The sequence below is a fragment of the Panthera leo genome, chromosome C2, assembly GCF_018350215.1.
Source record: "Panthera leo isolate Ple1 chromosome C2, P.leo_Ple1_pat1.1, whole genome shotgun sequence".
In the NCBI taxonomy this organism is placed as follows: domain Eukaryota; kingdom Metazoa; phylum Chordata; class Mammalia; order Carnivora; family Felidae; genus Panthera; species Panthera leo.
The window spans coordinates 136,567,899-136,590,222 of record NC_056687.1 but is presented as its reverse complement, the minus strand read 5'-3'; the positions used below and the strand labels follow the sequence as shown (position 1 = coordinate 136,590,222).

General features: G+C 38.9%; 1 pseudogene; it reads left to right on the top strand.

Annotated features, from left to right (window-relative positions):
* The first annotated feature begins 2,918 nt into the window (after positions 1-2,918).
* On the top strand, positions 2,919-14,203 carry LOC122229352 (annotated as a pseudogene).
* The last annotated feature ends 8,121 nt before the right edge of the window (positions 14,204-22,324 follow it).

Genomic DNA, 22,324 nt, shown 5'->3' with positions numbered 1-22,324 from the left:
ATACAAGTAAGACGGCTGAACTAAAATTTAAAACAATTATAAAGATTCTAGCTGGGATTGAAAAAAAAGCATAGAATACTCTAGAGAATCCCTTATTGCAGAGATAAAAGAGATAAAATCTAGTCAGGCCAAAATGAAAAATTCTATAACTGAGATGCAAACCAAAATGGATGCCTAATAGTAAAGGCGGACAAATAGAGGAATGAATTAGTGATACAGAAGACAAAATTATGAAAAATAATGAAGCTGAAAAGAAAAGGAAACAAAGGATCACAAAGGTACACTCAGGGAACTCAGCAACATATTAAAACAACATAACATTCATATCATAGGAATCCCAGAAGATTAAGAGAGAGATAAAGGGGCAGAAGGTTTATTTAAGCAAATTAAAGCTGAAAACTTCCCTAATCTGGAGAAGGAAGCAGACACCAAATCCAACTCCCATTAAGTTCAAAAAACCCAGCCATTACTAAGTCATACCATAGTCAAATTCACAAAATGCACAGACAAGGTAAGAATCATGAAAGCAGCAAGGGAAAAAAGTCCTTAACCTACAAGACAAGACAGATCAGATTCACAGCAGATCTTTCCACAGAAACTTGGCAGGACAGAAGGGAACGGCAGGACATATTGAACATGCTGAAATCTGTTGCATTTCTATACACCAATAATGAAGCTGCATAAAAAGAAATCAAGGAACAGATCCCATTTGCAATTTCACCTAAAACAATTAGATACCTAGGAATAAACCTAACCAAAGAGGTAAAAGATCTGTACTTTGAAAACTACAGAACACTTATGAAAGAAACTGAAGACGACACAAAGAAATGGGAAAGCATTCCATGCTCATGGACTGGAAGAACAAACATTGTTAATGTCTATACCACCCAAAGCAATCTACACATTTAATGCAATCCCCATTAAAATACCATCAACATTTTTCAAGGAACTAGAACAAATAATTCTAAAATTTGTATGGAACCACAAAAGACCCCGAAGAGCCAAAGCAATCTTGAAAAAAAAGACAAAAAAAAAAAAAAAAGCGAAGTTAAAGGAATCACAATTCCAGACTTCAAGTTATATTACAAAGCTGTAGTAAACAAAACAATATGGTACTGGCACAATGGACACATAGATCAACAGAACAGAAGAAAACCCAGAAATAAACCTAGCACTATATTGTAAGTTAACCTTTGACAAATAGGAAAGAATATCCAATCAGAAAAAGTCTGTTCAGCAAATGGTGCTGGGAAAACTGGACAGCAACATGCAAAAAAATGAACCTCGACCACTTTCTTTTCACCATACACAAAAATAAATTCAAAATGGATGAGACACCTAAATGTGAGACAGGAAACCATCAAAATCCTAGAGGAGAATACAGAAAGCAACCTCTCTGTGACCTCAGCTGGAGAAAATTCTTACTAGACACATCACCAGAGGCAGAGGGGAAAAAAAGCAAAAATGAACTATTGGGACCTCATCAAGATAAAAAGCTTCTGCACAGCAAAGGAAACAACCAACAAAACTAAAAGGCAACCTACAGAATGGGAGAAGATATTTGCAAATGACATATCTGATAAACTGTTAGTATCCAAAATCTATAAAGAACTTATCAAACTCAACACCCAAAAAACAAATAGTCCAGTGAAGAAATGTGCAGAGGACATGAAGAGACACTTTTCCAAAAGTATCCAGATAGCTAGCTAACAACTACATGAAAAGATGCTCAACATCACTCATCATCAAGGAAATACTAATCAAAACCATGCTGACATAGCACTTCACACCTGTCAGAATGCCTAAAATTAACAACATCAGAAACAACAGGTGTTGGCAAGGATGGGGAGAAAGAGAACCCTCTTGCATTGTTGGTGGGAATGCAAAATGGGGCAGTCCTTCTGGAGAAGAGTATGGAGGTTCCTCAAAACATTAAAAATGGAATTACAGTAAAACCTTGGATTGCAAGTAACCTGTCCTACAAGCGTTCCACAAGATGAGCAAACATGTCTAATAAATTTTAACTTGATAAGCAAGCAATGTCTTGCAATAGGAGTAGTACGTGATGCCAAATGTCACATGATCACAACAGAATGAATGGTTCTTCTCTCGCTCGCTTGCTGCAGGATGCTTCTCTCTCCCATACTTGGATGTTCGGTCTCAGGCTGTGGTGTTTGTTAGAAATCAGAATGTTGGAAGGTGCCTGCAACTGGCGCTAGTCAGTACTTTGTCATTCAAAGCACCTATGCACCTTTGGACAGTCCTTTGCTTTTCCATACAAGAGTAAACTTAGGAATACTTCGCTTCGTTCTAGGTCAGGCTGCCTGCAGACATAGAACCTTTGCTTATTGTCAGTTACATTAAATACAGTATATGACAAGAGTTTATTAATACTGTACTGTACTCAATGTATACAATGGCCCCCAGGCAGAGAAAGGTTGAAAAGAAAGGTGCTAAGAAGAAGGAGATAATTACGGGGGAAGTTGAGAAGGAAATCATGGAGAAGTACAAATGAGGTACGCAAGTGGCCAAAATTGCAAGATTTTATAAGAAGTGTATGTCTGCATCTCGTCTGCAGAGGAGGAGGAGAAAAGGTGAAGGAATCCCTCACTTCAAATGAGATTAGGAGGATGTGTAAAATATGGGAAGCAGTGCAAAATTTTGTAGAAGAGCACCACCCAAATAAGGATGTAGCAGTGTGAGAGATGAATCTGTTTAAAGACAATGCAATGTCACATTTCCATGAAATCCTCAAAAGGAGGCAAAAGCTAGTGTCATTAGATTGGTTCCTTGTTAAAGTTGCACAAAAAGAAAAAGATTCCATTGAGCCAATAGATGGCAGTGATTCCATTGGTGATAGTGAAAGTCGTCCTACATAATAACCCTCCCATCTCTTGTCTTCCCATCAAAAACCAGCCATGAAGGTTTTCAAAGGTAAGTACAGGTTAATTTGTTTACTTTTCTTTATATTTTGTATTTTCTTTATTATTTTGTATTACATTACAGTATTGTAATCATTTTTATACGAATATTTTTAGGTTATGGAACGAATCATCTGAGTTTCCATTATTTCTTATAGGGAAATTCACTTTGATATACAAATGCTTTAGATTACAAGCATGTTTCCAGAATGAACTGTGCTCACAAACCAAGGTTTTACTGTACCCTATGATATAGCAATTACACTACTAGGTATTTACCTAAAGGATACAAAAATACAAATTCAAAGGGACACATGCACCCTGATGTTTATAGCGGCATTATCAACAATAGCCAAAGTATGGAAAGAGCCCAAATGTCCACCAACTGATGAATGGATAAAGAAGATGTGTATGTATACATACACACACATATACATATAATTGAATATTATTCAGCCATCAAAAAGAATGAAATCTTGGGGCACCTGTGTGGCTCAGCTGGTTAAGTGTCCAACTCTTGATTTTGGTTCAGGTCATGATCTCATGGTCATGCTCTCTCTAGGAAGGAAGGAAGGAAGGAAGGAAGGAAGGAAGGAAGGAAGGAAGGAAGGAAGGAAGGAAGGAAGGAATAGGTGAACATATGGGAGGGGAAAAAAAGAGAGGTAAATAAACCATAAGAAACTCTTTTTTTTAATGTTTATTTTTGAAAGAGAGAGAGCGCACGCATATGAGTAGGGGAGGGGCAGAGAGAGACAGAATCTGAAGCAGGCTCCAGGCTCTGAGCCAACAGCACAGAGCCCAATGCAGGGCTCAAACTCATGAACAGGACCGCAAGGTCATAACCTGAGCTGAAGTCGGATGCTTAACCAACTGAGCCACCCAGGTGCCCTAAGAGACTATTAAAGATAGAGAACAAACTGAGGGTGAATGGAGGCAGGTGGGTGGGGGATGGGCCAGGAGGATGATGAGTTTTAAGGAGGGCATTTGTTATGATGAGCACTGGGTATTGTATTTAGGAACAGAATAAAATATAATAGAATTCAGGAATCCTATTCCTGAAACCAATATTGCACTGTATGTTTAACTAACCAGAATTTAAATTTTTTGTTTTATTTATTTTTGAGAGAGAGAGAGAGAGAAAGACAAACAGGGCACCAGTGGGGTAGGGGCAGAGAGAGAGGGAGACACAGAATTTGAAGCAGGCCCCAGTTTCTGAGCTGTCAGCACAGAGCCTGATGCGGGGCTCGAACTCATGAACCACGAGATCATGATGTGAGCTGAAGTCAGACACCCAACCAACTAAGCCACACAGGTGCCCCTAACTAAGTAGAATTTAAATAAAACTTTGAAGGAAAAAAAAAAGAGATAAATTTATGTCAAAAAGAACTTTATACCATTATGTTTATGGCATTATAAATGCTAGTTGTATTTTCATATACACAGTAGACTCAAAGTATGACAAGATTGTAAAAGCATGTATTGAAGTACTACTTAAAACCATCTCACATACCAACAGTGGTATGCTAGACATGCCTGTGGAAACACCAACTCAAATATTTGTAGTTGGTCAACAAATGCGTGACTCTCCCAGGCAACAATATCATACATTCTTCTTTCTCCTCCTCCTCCTCCATCCTACTTCTCATCTAACCTTCTTAAACGAACTGTATGTACTCACTGTTTCCCAATTTCTCTTCCCTCACCTTCTCTTAAACCCACTCCAATCAGGCTTTCACCCCTACCACTCCCACTTGGCTTCTAAAACACCACTACTTGTCAGTTTCTTCCTGCCCTCCTGGACACTCCCCGGCTTTCTTTGCTGATTTCCCCCTTTCTCCTCAATGTCTTAATGTTGATGAGTGCTTGGATTCAGTCTCGTAACTCTTTTCTTCTCCCTTGGTGATCACATCTCAGCCACATGCCTTTAAACATATTAAATACAGTCTATATACTGATGACTCCCAAATTTCATCTCCAGTTCAGATCTCTCGCCTGAATTCCCAGTGTGTACTCTGCCTCCCTGACAGCTATACCTGGATATGTGGTAAATCTCTCACATTTAACACATTTAATGATCAATTCCCAACTCCCAATCTTTGCCTCCAAACCTACTCCACTCATGAGTCTTTCCATCTCAGTTGATGGCAACGCCCTCCAGCCTCCCATCACTTCCTACCCAAATCTCTGCTCCCATCCAGCTCTAAAGCTCTAATCCCTCATTATCCCTCTCCTCAAAACTGCAATTGGATTCTGCCCTGCTTCCTTCCACAGCGTAATTTCAATACAAAAGCCTTGTAAAATATGTTAGATCATATCACTTCTCTGTTCAAAATCCTTAGAGGTTTCCCATCTCAAAGAAAAAAACTAAGTCTTCATAATGCCCTACAGGGTCTTAAATAACCTGACCCCTCACTTCTTTGACCTCCTTTCTTCTGTTCTCTTCCTTGCTTATGCAGCTCTAGCCATTGTAGTGCATTCTTTCACATACAGTCATAGTCCTCAAAGGCTATGATTATGCCCATTTTGAGGATGAAAGAAAACTGGAGCCCAGAGAAGTTCCTTGGCCAAGGTCAACATCAAATTCTAGAGTCAGAATTCAGTCTGTTTCACTCCCAGATATGCCTCCCAAGTATACCCTGCAGTCTCACACATTCTTATTCTTCTCAAATAGGCCCAACTATTTTGGAATTGTATTTCTGACAAAGGTGAGATTTCATGTCAGTAGCTAAGTGGTATTGGGACAACTGAATATATATCTGGAAAGAAAATTAAGCTGGATTGCTTCCTCTTTTCTTATACGAAATTTAATTCAGGTAGAACAAAGATTTTACCATTAAAATGAATCCCCAAAACATCCAGAATAAATCACAAGTAAAATTATTTATAATATTAGAGGAAAAAGAGCAGAAACCCAGAACCACAAAACCCATAATCATAAAAAAAGAAAGAATGGTAATCTAGAACATAAATTTTAAAAACACTACATGACAAACATACCATAAACAAGGTGAAACACAGATAACTAATGGAAAAAATATTTATAATGAATATGTCAAAGAGCTAATTTCCTGAATTTACTAGGAGCTGGTGCAAATTAAAAAAAGAGAATTGTTCTTAAAACAGTTGTTTTAAAAGTACATGAAAATATGCCCAACCTCCTTGAAATTAAAGAAATGCAATTTAAATCAGCAAGGCGATATCGTTTTTCACCTAGCAGGAAACAAAAGGATTCTGATTTTGTTAGCTGCTCTCTGGCCTCAGAAAAAAAAAAAAAAAAAAAAAAAAAAAAAGTAAACAAAAAAACCTCATTAGCTGCTACTCATTAGTCCCTACTCATCCTCAAAAAAATGTTTAAGAGTTAAATCCACTTTGGTGTAGACCTTGCTTTGAAATATCAGTATCCAATATGTAAACCACCACCTGAACCACTTTTTAGGGTACCGTCCCTCAAATACTCACATGGGCTTGCCCATGTCCTGGTCTTACACCCTTTGTCCACTTCCCAAAACCTTCTACTACACCCATAGAACTCCTGATCCATAATCAACAAAAATCCCTATAATTTCATCCTGGCTCCAAACTCCTCCTCTATCACCTTGAATTAATTCAAATTGGGCTTCCCCAAGGGCACTGGTGGCCTTGTAGCCTTCTCTGGTAAAAGCAGTTCATCCTCTGACACTCCATTGTTCCTCCCCATGTTTCTTCCTATTTTTCATCTCTCAGGTCATTCCTCCTCATTCACCTGTGACGAGGCACATGACTCACCTCCAAGCTCTGCCATAAATAAATTCTGGGGGACCTCACTGTCCACATAGGCAATCAATCTAATAACTGACCTCAAAGGTCCCTAACTTCTTCATCTCCAAGCTCTTTCATTTTACCCTAGCCACCCACTCCCATGGTGATACCTTGAACTTTTTCACTTCCTTCCAGTGCTCCATTTCAAAAATTTCTATTCAATGTCAAACAACCCAGCCTCTTATAACAGCCTCTCCTTCCAATTTGCATTAACTTCATCAGAACTTCAAATTTATAAATGTCTCTATTTTCTCTCAATCTATCTGTCCTAATGACCCACCTTTTTTTTTTTTTTTAAACTTCCTTACTTATCCACCTTCAATACCATGAACTACCATTTCATTGGGTCCCATTTTACATTCATAAACATTGGTTTTCCTTACTCACTGTTAGATCTCAGACCACTTGCTAGTACTTCAGAAAAGCCTTTCCAGATTGTCCTGTCTAGATGAGGTCACCCCATGACTGCTTCCACAGAAATGTGTTCCACGTTTTCAGCATGCTTTTCAGAATTAGAATCTTACATTTATACTACATTATGTGATAAATATCTGTCTTCACCATTAGACTATAAGGTCCACGAAGGTGAAACTGGGTAGGAGGGAGACTTTTGCTTTTCATGTTATCCCATTTTGTACTGTTTGAATGTTGTAGCCATCTATTAAAGGATTTTTTAAGGTAAAATCATGACTCTCATACAAACTAAAATGAGTAGATATCAGAAATTTGATTTAACCCATTAATTAATGAAGGAATCATTTTGAACTATAATTAGTTCAAAAGAGAATTCAAAGAACCACATGCATCTGGGCAATCAGCATTGCTAAAATGATTTATAAACAGCTTCAAAAGAGATCTATTCTCAGGATAGAAATCAATTGAATTCCACTGCACACAATTCATTTGCATTTTTATAAACAAGAATTATTTCATTATTATGAATTTTCTACAATATACAAAATTATAAAATAGCTCCAAAACAATGAAAAGCTGAGATAAGCTGGAATGGTACACCAAATGGGACACTTAATATTTTTTTTACCTGTTTCAAAGGTTTTTATAATTTTTCCTACCCCATCAGTGTATGATACTATACATTAATATATGTATGAATTACTACTTAGTTTTTAATAACGTTAAAGATTATCTGTGTAAGGAATTCCGACCCAATTTTATATGCATTTTTGTACATAAAAAAATTGTAAATTTTATTTCAAATGTTTTGAGATCTAATTGACAAATAACATTATATTAGTTTCAGGGGTAAAACATAATAGTTTGACATTTGTGTATATTGAGAAATGATCACCTCAGTATGTCTAGTGAACATCCATCACCACAAATAGTTGCAATTTTTTCCTTATAACTTTTAAAATCTATTCTCTTACAACTTTCAAAATACAACACAGTATTGTTAGCTACAGTCACCATGTTGTACATTACATCCCCATAACTTACTTATTGTATAACTGAAAGTTTGTACCTTTTGACCACCTTCACTCATTTTGCCCACCCCCTACCCTCCATCTCTTGCAACCACCAATCTGTTCTCTGTATCTGAGTTTGGTTTAGTTCAGATTCTACATATAAGAAAGAGATTATATCGCATTTGTCTTTATCTGATCTATTTCACTTAGCATAATGCCCTCAAGACCCCTCCATGTTGTTGCAAATGGCAGGAAAAAAAAGATTTCCTTCTTTCTTATGGCTGAATTATATTCCATCATATATTTACACATACACCACAACTTCTTTATCCATTCATCCATCAACGGATTCTTGGGTTATTTCCATGTCTTAGCTACTATAAATAATTCTGCAATAAAGATGGAAGCACCTATAGCTTTACAAGTTAGTATTTTAACATCCTTTATACATAACCAGAAGAATTGCTGGATCATACAAGAGTTATTTTTAATTTTTTTTTTTTTTTGAAAGAGAGAGCATGAGTTGGGGAGAAGGGCATAGGGAAGGAGAGAGAGAAAGAGAGGGAGAGAGAGAGAAAAAGAAAGAGAGAGAGAGAGAGAGAGAGAGATAGAGAGAGAGAGATAGAGAGAGAGAGAACGAGAGAACCCCAAGCAGGCTCCACACTCAATATGGAGCCTGATATGGAGCTCAATCCCACAACCCTGGGATCATGACCTGAGCCAAAATCAAGAGTCAGATGCTCAACTGACTAAGTCACCCAGGTGCCCCTCTGTTTTTAATTTTTGAGGACCCTCCATATATTTTTTTCCATAGTGGTTGAGCCAATTTACATTTCTATCAACAGAGCACAAAGGTTTCCTTTTCTCCACATCCTCACCAGCATTTGTTATCTCTTATCTTTTTGATGATGGCCATTCTAACAGACGTGGTGATATCTCACTGTGTTTTATTGGTTTTTTTTTTTTAATGTATTTAAGTATTGACATACAATGTTATATTAGTTTCAGAAATACAACACAGTAATTTGAAAGTTCTATACATTGTACTATGTTCACCACAAAAAGCATAGTTACCATCTGTCACCATGCAACATTATTACAATATTGTTGATATATTCCCTATGCTGTAGTTGTCACCCCTGTGACTTACTTATCCTATAACTGGAAGTTTGTACCTCTTAATCCCCTTCATCTATTTCAGTCACTCTCCCACCCACTTCCCCTCCAGTTCGTTCTCTGTATTTATGATTGTTTCTGGTTTGTTTTGTTTGTTAGATTTCACATATAAGTGAAATCATATGATTTTGTCATTCGCTATTTCACTTACATAATACTGCAAATGGCAAGAACTCATTCATTTTTATAGTTGAGTAACATTCCATCACACACACACACACACACACACACACACCATAAATTCTTATCTATTCATCTATCTATGGACACGTAGGTTGCTTCCATAATTTGGCTATTGTAAATAACGTTGCATTTAATATAGGGTGCATATATCTTTTCAAATTAGTGTTTCCATTTTCTTTGGGTAAATACCCAGTAGTGGAATTACTGGATCATATGGTATTTCCATTTTTAATTTTTTGAGGAACTTCTATACTATTTTCACAGTGGCTGCATCAATTTACATTGCCACCAACAGTGCACAAAAGTCCCATTAGCTCCACATCCTCACCAAGACTTATTTCTTGTCTTTGTGACAGTAGTGCCATTCTGACAGGTGTAAGGTAATATCTTACAAGGTGGGTTTGATTTGCATTAGCCTGATGATATGAACACCTTTTCATGTGTCTGTTGCCAATCTGTATGTTTTCTTTGGGAAAATGTCTTTTCAGGTCCTCTTCCCATTTTCATTTTTTTAAAGCTTATTTATTTTGAGAGAGAGAGAGAGAGAGAGAGAGAGAGAACATGTGCATGCAAACAGGGGAGTACCCGAGAGGGTGAGAGAGAATCCCAAGCAGGCTCTGTGCTTGTCAGCGTAGACAGTCAATCTCACAAACCATGAGATCATGACCTGAGCCAAAATCATGAGCCAGATGCTTCACCAACTGAGCCACCCAGCTGTCTCCGCCCATTTTTAAATTAGATTATTTGGTTTTTTAGTGTTCAGTTATGTATGTTCTTTATATATTTTGGATATTAGTCTCTTATCAGATAGATCTTTTGAAATATTTTCTCCCATTCGGTAAGTTGCTTTTCCATGTCCTTGGTGGTTTCCTTCACTGTGCAAAAGCTTTTTATTTTGGTGTAGTCCTTCTCATTTATTTTTTGTCTTGTTGCCTTTGCTCTTAGTGTCAAATCCAAAAAATCATCACCAAGACCAATGTCAAGGAGCCTCACTATTTTTCCTTCCAGGAGTTTCACAGTTTCAGGTCTTCCATTCAAGTCTGTTTTTAACAAATCAAGCTTTCAGAATATGGAATTGGCTGTACAATATCTAAAAAGAAAGCAATCCGGGGGAAACAAACTACTACCCAGCATGTGTGTGAGGATCTGAGGGAAGGTTGGCTAATGTGTAACAGCCTCAAGGAGCAGGCTGGGGAGAGCCAGAGCCAGGGGCTAGAAGCCATTAGCCTTTGGAGTCTCTGGGCTGGAGGAGGGTGGTCCCTGGCTTCCAGTTTCTTTCATAGATGGCACTGCCCTCAAGGCAGGAGGGAGCTGAGAACAGGGGAGGAGCTGGACCAGGATAAGTGATAAAGCCTCCTTTGCCCTCCTCTGCTGGGGGGAAGGGAGACCATGATGTACTTCTGGAAACAGCCAGGGGCCAAAAAAAGCAGTAGTGGGATGCAGTTGTGACAGTGGAGATCAGCTCAACAAGGGGCTGCACAGCAGGGACCACGGTGGTGACCGGAGAGGTACTAGAACCCGAGTCAGAAGACGAAGTGCTGAGGGACAGGACCTAATGGGTGGACGAGCCACTGGAGGACAACGATATTATAACAAACTTGGGAGGAGGGGAAGAGTGAGACAGAGGTGCAGTTCACACACATACTAGACAGGCACTGTGGTGGCACCAGGGACCTTAAGACAACCAGGGGTCCCAGGGCCAAGCTGAGGAGCCTGCAAGAGTGTCCGTGTGGACCAGTGCTGAGTGATGGTCAGAGTAGTCCTGTTGACCTGCTGACCTGCAGAGCAGCCTTGACCACGTGGGAGGAGAGGAGGAGTCCAAGGGACCCAAACTGTGCCCCACAGGCATCCTGATTATCAGATGGTGGGCAAAGCCACCAGGCAGGCAGGTAGCAAACCACCCAGTGATGATCCACATCTGACTGCAGGCATGGCTGTCATCACAGCTGGAATCAATTCATGCACGGATTTTTCTAGATACAATGCAGGGTTATCCTTCAATGCCTTTGCCAACAGATAGATGATTAGGGCCAGGTTGTTCGGCACCACACTCACATTCTCTTTTTTTCCCTCTTCTGTGGCAGTTATAATTTTGATTTCACTCCTGAAAAAAACTTCAGTTTTTGGAAACAAGATTCTGCTGTTTCCAAATCCCACACTTTGAAAAGCATTTATAAACCTCAGTCTCAAAACTCTGCGGAAGACATATAATTGTTTCCTGGTTCGTATAATCTTGGGTTTTATACATATATACACACGCACACATATATGCATATACACACATAAATGCCTGATGCCAGAGTTTTCATAAATACTCCAGCTACTGTAAATATTGACTCCTCGGAATTGTTTTAGAAAATCAACGCAATGCATTAAAATCAAGTGTGGGGAAATTTCCTGGTCTCAGACAACTTTCATTTTGTCATTGAATTAGTATTAAATTGTATCTAACTCTGCACTACAGACTAATTACACTTTGTATTTGCTAAGGCTTCATAAAGAAATCTTTTCAACCTTTAAAGAAAAAAGCAAGCACGTTGCAGAGCACGAGAGTCACGAACGCTGAACTTGCACTGACAAAAACAGTAACAACCCCCCTTTCTCACCACCCCAGGTGGCCCCAGGCTGCCCTCCCTGTCCTCTACCCTCTCCCACCTAAGCGTCTCCTCTCCAGCCTGTGGTCTTTTGCACCCGCTGCCCCGGGCTCCGGCCGTCCGCCAACGCCAGGAGCTGGGTTCCCCACGCCCTGCCCTCCCCCCCAACTGCGCAGGAGGCCCACCTGCTTCTAGGCCACTTTGGCGCCAAACCTCGAATTTCTCTGGCCATCCTGCTTCCCGATGGCTATGCACACGGAGCGGCTAGTTCGGCCCAGAGTGGCCCAGGTGCTGCACCCTCAGATGTCTCCCAGGAATCCGCCGGGACGGCCGGCCCCTTCCGGTGCATTCTGGTAACCTCCGCCCACTCTGGGGTCAGCGGGCCTCGGCAAGTGCAGGCTGCTGCAGAGATGCAGACGGGCCAGAAGATCCAGATGGTCCCCTCAGTGGACACCTCTGGTATCCCCAAGCAGCCGTTCATCCTCATCGGCCCAGACGGAGCTGGAACTGACAAGGTGATTCTGGCTTCCCCCCTCCCCGAGACATCCAACGCCAGACAGCTCCTTCTCACCACCTGGGATGACCTCATCCCTGGCGGGACCCACGTCGTCAGGGCCCCCACTTCTGTAGAAGGCCCACGTCCAGCGGCCGGAGATGGTAAGTACTGTGTGGTCTGTGATAACAAAGCACCTGGCTGTCACCCTAGGGCTGTCAGTTGTGAAAGAGGCAACATTTATTACAAAGGGGCATAAGGAAAAATTTGACCTACAGCTGTCAGAGCAACTAAGCATCATCAGTAAGCGGCACCTGAAGAGCTGTCAGTTTTTCTGACTGAAAAAAATGCTTAGAGATGAGTGCGAAAATGGAATCTGTCCAGTGTGAACAGAAGCCCTTTAGGGGGGGGAAAAAAAAGGAGAAGAAGCCCTTTGATGTGCGGTGGGAGAAACCAAGGAACTGTGCCGCTTCAGCTGAGAAACAGGTCTTGATGCAGGATGCTTGTGAACATCCAGCAGCCTTTGATATACGGGGATGGTATGGTTCTTCTGATCACGGATTCTAAAGCTGACACAAGCCAGGGGGCTCCGGACACACCGCAAATGTAGTAGCGTCCCTTGCCAACCTAAGTGAACCCCTTAACAATGCCAAGTCTTCAGAACACCATGGGAGAACCAGTCTGCAAGTGAGATTCCTTGAGCAGGTGATACCTTAGCAAAAGCACTTGATACCACAGCTTCTTGTCTCCCAGCCTGGCAGAAAAAATGGCGGAGGAGAGAGCATCCACAGCATCACTGGAGACCAGTCCACCATCACTGAGGTCAAAGACACCCTCCTTTTACACACTTACATTTGGGTTTGTGATGCCTGGCCCCATTCCAGAATCCCTCAACATGTGCTACATCTGCAAGTCTACATCCCACTTGCTTTTCCTCCCCATGGTCTGGGCCAGCAGTTCAGTCACTTGGTCAGGAATGCAACATCAGCCTTGTGCTGCCCTACTGGAATGAGCTCTTCAGCCTTGGCCTGCCCCAGTGTGCCCAGGTCGTGAGTCTCTCCAATATCCTGGCAGCTATGGTCAACCACCTACAGAACAGCATCCAGGGAGATAAACTTTCTGGTTACTGAATAAAGCAAGTCATGGAGCACATCTGTAAGCGTCAGGACTTCTGTTAACAGTATGGTGAAGCTGGATATGGACAGCTATGAGTATGCATACTAAGGTAAGCTATAGTTCTCTTTAGTCCAGATCATTCGGGTTTGACCAGCACAAACCAGATCGAAAATTCCAAGAAAATACAGAGATGGGCTTACAAGACTATGTTCAGAAGCCTTACTCAGAAGACACCTACCAATTGGCCTGGATTTTCATCTGTCTGCCGGGACTTAGGCTGATGAGCTCCAACATAACAGAAGAACTTAATTTTTTGTTTTGTTTTGTTTTACTGGTTGCATTGTCAGTGCTTTGATAGCATAATCCCCTATATCCTCAAAATGGAGACAACAGAGTACAATGGCCAAATCACCAGAGCCAGTATCTAATGCACACCACACACCTGCTGAGAAGCAAAAGAATCTTCCCAGGACTGCTCAGATACAAAGACAATGAAGTAGTGGTATTTTGGTATATACAAATATTACTAGTATGTTAGCCATTTCCTTCCTCATTTCTTCTTATTTGTTAATCCCAGACAATAGCAACCAAAAACTAACAGGATCCTTTTTTGCCACGAGAAATGTTTTCATGCCTTTCAGTGACACAGCAGGTTTTGGAACAACCGTTTAACTTAATTTGTATTTAGAAATTCTCAAAGGGCAAATAACAATAACAAAGTTTTATAATCAGAGACTATAATTAAGGAAAACTAAAAGAAATTTTTTGAAAAACAAAGAAGCCTTATATTCCACGGTAAATTCTAGCTCACTAAGAAAGAAAAAAACCTTAAGATAGACATTCACAAATAATTTGCTATTAACGTTCCATTGAATGTTCAGCTTAACTTGTCACCTAATGAACGCTATTTTTAAGAACACAAAACTAAGTAGACAGGATGATAGAGTTCAAGCCAATATTCTCCCAACCTGTTCCAAAGAATAAAACCACAAAAGATTACTATGCCCTTTTGCCTTGTACTTAGTATAGTAATTTGCATTAATATGGTATGCGGTGGTTTATCTCATATTCAATACAACAGTGAATTGCCTATTAACAGTTGTTCTTTAAGAAAAAAAAAGATTAAAGCTTAGCAAAAATAAAATTTTCGGAGAAGATTTAATTTTAAAATTTCAACAGGTAATTAGGTAACCTGTGCTTTTATTTACTTATGTGTTAAGTATGATATATTCCAACATATAGATACTTTTTAGAAAGTATTGGTACTTAAAATTATTTCTATTTGGCAAAATTTCACTTACCTATGCCATTATTATCAGGCATTTGGTGAAAATAAAAATCAGTACTACATGTTGAAACACAAATGTATGTAAAATTAACACTAAAACTATTACATGTCTATTGCTTAAAGACAAGAATTACCCAGACCCACATTATACTCTTAATTCACCTGGCAATCTTTGCCTATTATGTTGCCCTTTCCTCGATGCAAAAGAAAAAAAAAATGACTACCACTAACTGGACAAGAAAAAGAAAAATAGCAATTTCTAAAGATTATTATTTTTAATTGAACTTTTTATCGAGATAATTTTAGATTCATGTGTAGTTCTAAGAAATGACACATAGATCACTTTGCTCATGTTACCCTAACGGTAACATTTTGCAAAACTGTAGTATAATATCACATCCAAGATATTGACATTGACACAATCCACCAATCTTAATAGGAGTTCTTCAGTTTTACTTATACTCATTGTTGTGTGTGTAGGTGCATGTATGTGTATTAAATTCTTTATTATTACCTGTGTAGGTTTATGTATCCACCACAGTCAAGATAATCCACAGGTACCTAACCATAATAGAAGAACTAAAACTATAAAACTCTTAGAAGAAAACACTGGTGTAAATCTTTGTGACCTTGGATTAGGCAATGGTTTCTTAGATATGACCACAAAAGCACAAGCAAGAGAAAATAAAGATAAATTCTCCTTTATCAAGATAAAAAATATTTGTGCTTCAATGTATACTATTAAGAAAGTGAAAAGACAACCAACATAGCAGGAGGAAATTTTTAGAAATCATATATCAGATAACAAGATTTGTATCTAAAATTTATAGAGAACTTAAAGAACACTCACAAGTCAAAAATAGAAACAAATAGCCAAATCTGTATAATGAACAAATTATCTCAATGGACATTTCTCCAAAGAAGATATACAAGTGGCCAATAAACACATGAAAAAATGCTCGGTATCATTAGCATATCAGAGAAATGCAAATCAAAAGTAAATGAGATACCACATCACCCCCACTAGGATGACTGGAATCAAAGAGAAAGGTAATAACAAGTGTGGATGAGGATGTAGATAAATCTCCACCCTCATATTCTGCGAGTGGATTGTAAAATGGTACAGCTGCTTTGAAAAGCAGGCTAGCAGATCCTCAAATGGGTAAATGTGAAGTTACCATATGACCCAGCAATTATACTCTTCGGTATATATCCGAGAGAAATAGAAATATATGCCCACACACAAAATTTTACACAAATGTCCATAGTAGAATTACTCATAATAGCCAAAAAACAGGAAGGACCTAAATCCAACATATGAACAGATAAATAAAATGTGGCATATCTATACAATAGCAGATTATTCAGCAATATAAAGGAATAAAGAATGCGTATGTGCTATGTCGTAGGTGAACTTTGAAATCATTATGCTAAGTGAAAGAAGATAGTCACAAAAGACCACATATGATTCTGTTTATATGAAATATGCAAAATAGGCAAATATATGGAGACAGACAATAGATTAAAGATTGCCTGGGGTTGAGGGAGGGGATTAGGGAAAAATGAATGACTTCTAGTAGTTACTGGGTTTCTCTTTGGAATGATGAAAATACTCTAAAATTGATTGTGAGAATGGTTGCAAATACTTGTGAATACACTAAAAAAATTTGTACACTTTCAATAACTTTATAACTCAATAAAGCACTTATTTAGTTCTTAAAGGTTAGGGAAAAAAAAGGTAAATCTCAAGTATCCTTCATGTTGCACTTTTATAAGCATACGCACCTTCTTCCTAAACCTCCCCATCCCTATTTCTATTCAGGGACAATTCTAAAATTTCGTCACTTCCAAACTGTTACATAAATGGAATCATGCAATACGTAATCTTTTGGATTTGACTTTTTCCCCTTGACATAATTCTTTGGAGCGTCATCCAAGTTGTTGCATGTATCAACATTCTTTTTTGTTACACTGGTATGGATGTACCACAATTTGTTTATTACCTGTTGAAGAAGGACATCTGCAATGATTCCAGGTTTGGGCTGCTAAAAATAAAGCTTCTTATGAATATTTATGTACAATTTTTTGTGTAAACGTAAGTTTTCATTTCTTTGTGGGGAAAACACCCAAGAGTGCAATAGCTGGATTATAGGATAATCACATTATTAGTTTTTTGAGAACCTGCCTAACTTTTTTCCAGAATGGATGTATCATTTTACATTCCCACTAGCAATGTATCAATGATCCAGTTTCTCCGCACCCTCACCAGAATTTGGTGTTGTCATTATTTTTTATTTTTTATTGTAATCATTCTGATAGGTGTGTAGTTGAAATCTCATTGTGGATTTAATTTGCATTTCCTTGATGACTCATCCTGTTAAACATCTTTTCATGTGCTTTACTGCCATCTGTTTATCATCTTCAGTGAAAGGTCTGTGCACGTCTTTTGGTTATTTTCCAATTGGGTTGTTTTTCACTGTTGAGTTTTGATGTTCTTTATATATTCAAGATAGTAGTCCTTTGTTGGATAGGTGTATTATTTTCCTATGGCTACTGTAACAGATCACCGCCCAGAGGGTGTCTTAAGACAACAGAAATGTATTCTCCCCAGTTCTAGAGGCTAGAAGTCCAAAACCAGGGTATCAGCAGGGTTGTACTACCTCTGGAAGAAAAGCCTTCTTTGCTTCTTCCAGCGTCTAGTAGCTGTCAGCATTCCTAAACTACGGTCACCTCTCTCTGTCTCTGCTCAGTCTTCACATCACCTTCTCTGTGTGTTTGCCTGGTGGCTGCATCTCTCCACCCTTTACCTCCATCTTCACATCACCTTTCTTTCACTATGTATTTGTCAAATCACCCTCTGCCTTTCTCTTACAAAGATTCTTGTGATGGCATTTAGGGCCCACCTGGGTAACTGAAAAATAATATCCTTATCTCAAAATCTTTAGCTTAACTACATCTGCAAAGACCCCTTGTCACAGCCCATCTATTTTGAAAATATTAACTAATAAAAGTTTTAAAGGAAAAAAAAAAACCTTTTTCCAAATAACATTTACAAGTTCCAGGGATTGGACTCGATATGTGTAAGTACCCATTATTCAGCCTACTACAGGTGGTTTGCAAACATTTTCTCCCAGTCAGTAACTTGTCTTTTTATCCTCTTAACAGGGCCTTTCACACATCAAGAAAAATTTTTCATTTTCATAAGATACAATTTATCATTTTTTCCTTTTGTAGATCATGCTTTTGGTGTCCAGAAGTTTACCTTTTTTACCTTTTGTAAGATGGGCTACTTGAGAAGCAAATAGGTGAGGCCCATCTATTTCACGGCACTGGATGAAGAGTCATGTCTGCAATCCAAGATACTTATTACAGGAGTAAATGTAGGCTGGAATGAAAGTTAGAGCAAATTTATTTGTGACCTTTGTATGTGTGAAGACCTCGATGGCAAGCTGGTATACCAACACAGAAAAAGCTCTGTTTTAAAAGGCAAGAGACAACTAACTAAAGGGAATTGAACCTGGCCAACTTGCCCTAGCATATTGTAGCAAAGGAGTTAGAATCAAACTGAATCTTGAGCAAACTAACAAAGTAATTCTAGATCATGAACCTGAGAAAAAATATAGCTACACAAAAACATTATTGCAACAATTGATGAAATTTGAATACAGATCCAAGATTAGGAAATAGTATTCTATCAATGTAGAATGTTCCAGTTTCGATCGTTGTACTGAGACTGTGTTAAGAGAATGTCCTTTATTCCTAGGAAAGACATGTAAGGTTTCTTAGCAGTAGAAGCACTGTGTCTTCTACTTACTTTCAAATGGAATAGATCTGTTCCCAGGTAGAGATGGAATGATAGGTCACTCTCCAGAATGAGGTTTAGAACCTAAGGGGTCATGAGGGTGGGTGGCCAAAGGAGGCCGGTTGTTCTAGAATTGGGCATTCACTACAATGGTTCTCAGATTTGACTGTATATTAGAATCACCTGGAAGTGTTTAAAAATCCCTAGTGCCTGAGCGTTACTCCATCTATCTGCTTACCAAATCAAGAAATCTTGGGGTGCCTGGGTGGCTCAGTCGGTTAAGCGGCCAACTTCGGCTCAGGTCATGATCTCACGGTCTGTGAGTTCGAGCCCCGCGTCGGGCTCTGTGCTGACAGAGAAGCACTGTCTTAGAGTTCTGCTACTCCAAATGTGCCCCACAGACCAGCAGCATCAGCAACACCTGGGAGCTTGTTAGAAATACAGAATCTCGGGCTCAGCCTCACGTCTAGTGAATCAGAATCTGCATTTTAACAAGATTTCCAGGTGATTTATATGCACATAAAAGTCTGATGAACATCAGAATCACCTGGAGAACAAATACAGCTGAGAAAGGCCCAGGCTTGTCGAGGCAGGATAAGGCCCACACCTCCGTATTTTTACCCAGTTCCTCAGTGAAAGAGTTTCAGTATCTGACCATCCCAATCTGTCTCTTACGTAAGGTAAAATTTATCTTCCCTCAGTGCACATTTCCATTCTCCCAATCTGGCAAACTTAGCCAACCACTGTTAGATGGAATAATTCACTATTTAATGTTCTGCAGCTGAGGTAATTTACTAGAAAAATTTACAGGTGCCTAGAGCTAACCATATTTTCTCTTTATTATAACTCCATACTAAATCATGAAAAAATCTGATGCTATTAATAAACATTACCTTTCTATTTGAGCAAAATAATATTTAAAGGATAAGAATGCTGGAATAATAGTAAATTGGAATTTTTTCCCATTGTTTCGCATTGCACAAGAAGCTGATACATTTCATATGGAACTACACATGCTAATATAACAGGACTGCCGTAGGTAGTCTAAGAAATAATTAGCTTGGAGTTTTACAAGTATGTGGACATCTCTAGACTATTCTAGAAACTGCATTCTAGTTACCGTACCTCCTTTACCATTGGCCTCTTTCTCAGATATCAGCCCCCTTTTACTCTGATACATAGTACCGTCTTAAGGCAAAACTTACCTTCTCTCAATGCACATTTCCAGTCTAGTCCTTCAGCCCTTGTACACCCAACAAAGATGCTGTTTGTTTGGGGGTTTTCTGAAGAAAGTTGTTTATGAAAGAAATTATAAAATAACATAATCAAATGGAATTAAGATTTCCAAGGATAAACAGAAATGTGTCAAAATAGAGTGTCAAAGGTAGACACTTGAGAATATTTGTATAAGAGAAATGAATGTTGAATAAACATGCTTCTAGTCACAATGAATAGAGTTCAGTGTGTATGATTCAGAAAGTTGTTTTTTTTTTTTTAATGAGAAGGAAAAGTGTAGCAGAATTTTAATCTTTGTTTAATTTCACCTAAAAATTGGAGTGAGAGGGCACTGGAAGAAGGTAGCAACTGAAATTTCACAGTTTCAGGGCTTTGCATGCAGTTCTGAAATAATCTCTGCGATTGTTCTTTTTATCCCTCCTTTGCTCTAGAATAATGAGCCATGCATCTCTGTAATGGGTGGCTAAATTAGGTGAGGTTGTTAATAAGGTGAGGTATGAACACTTGTTGGAGGGAAATACAAGAAACCACTTCAAGAAACTTCAAGAAACCACTTCAAGAGACTTTCAGTAAATCATATACCCTCCAAAATCTATAACTTGAAGGAGATCAAACAAAACAAATTTTAATTCAATTTCAACATTCTTATTATCCCTTTAACACAACTGTTCTACTGATCTATAGGTGCTTACTAGTTCATTACATCAACACATAACACAAAAGCAAACTTAGCCATAAAAATAGCATAACATTAGTGATTTGTGTTTATAGCATAAAGCTTTAATGAAAATGACCCATGTCTGGCAGGTGCATATCCCCTCCCCTATGACACACCTATGACATTAATAACAAATTGACAAGGACATTATTTCATCTGAGTATAATGCTAACTCAGAATCCTTCTTTTTTTTTTTTTTTTTAATTTTTTTTTAATGTTTATTTATTTTTGAGACAGAGAGACAGAGCATGAATGGGGGAGGGGCAGAGAGAGAGGGAGACACAGAATCGGAAGCAGGCTCCAGGCTCTGAGCCATCAGCCCAGAGCCCGACGCGGGGCTCGAACTCACGGACCATGAGATCGTGACCTGAGCTGAAGTCGGACGCCCAACCGACTAAGCCACCCAGGCGCCCCCAGAATCCTTCTTAACACAAAGTTGACAGTCACTGCTTCATTTATTCATGCATGCAAACAAAGATTTATTTACTCTGTGCCTCTTCTGGGATCCAATATAAAACAAGACAGACACAGCTCTGTCATCATACAGCTTATACATTTTAGGTGAGACATTGAAATAAGTAATTATGATGATGTAAATTGACATGAAAGATGAAACCATTTTTGCTATACTTGCTTTAGGATTAGACTCTTCTTAAGCTAGAAGCTTAAGAAAATATGTCATGAAACTTACCTAGTTCCCTATATAAGGACTTCCACTCTTCTTTTTTTTTAATGTTTATTTATTTTTGTGAGATAGAAAAAGCACAAGCAGGGCAGGGGCAGAGAGAGAGGAAGACACAGAATCTGAAGAATGTGAAGCAGTTTCCAGGCTCTGAGCTGTTAGGACAGAGCCTGATGCAGGGCTCGAACTCACAAACTGTGAGATCATGACCTGAGCTGAAGTCAGACACTTAACCGACTGAGCCACCGAGGTGCCCCAGGACTTCTACACTTATTAGATATTCCTGCAAAAGGGAGGTTTGAAATGTTCATTATAGCTGCACACATTGCTACTCCAATAATATAGTGGTTCTATTATTAAGAGAGAAGAAGGGATATCAGGTAGGCAAGAGCAGTCTCTGCCTGAGTGTTTAAAAATACATTTGTTCTGTGAATGAATGAAATCTTAAAGTCACTCCATTGCTTCAATTCCTTCAGTTAATAATATTCATTTTCTCACTCCCATTTAGCAATACTCATTCCCTTACTATCTTAGATCATTAGCATCCTTAACTATTATTATTATTACATCATTGTTATGTAACTTTACACAGGTGTATACCTTGTTCTCCCAACTAAATTAAGCCCTATGAATACCTTTTTATTTATAGAATACCATCAATATGCTATAAATTACTTCACTTAATAAGTCCGTTATTCTGTTTGGGCTGCTCTAACAAAATATCACTGTCCTGATGGCTTATAAACAACAGAAGTTTACTTCCCACAGCTCCTGAGGCTGAGAAGTCCAGGATCATGGTGCTGGCAGATTCAGTTTTTAGTGAGGGTTCCTTGGTTCACAGCAGGTGACTTCTCCCTGTGTCCTCACAGAGTGGAAGGGGCTAGGAAGCT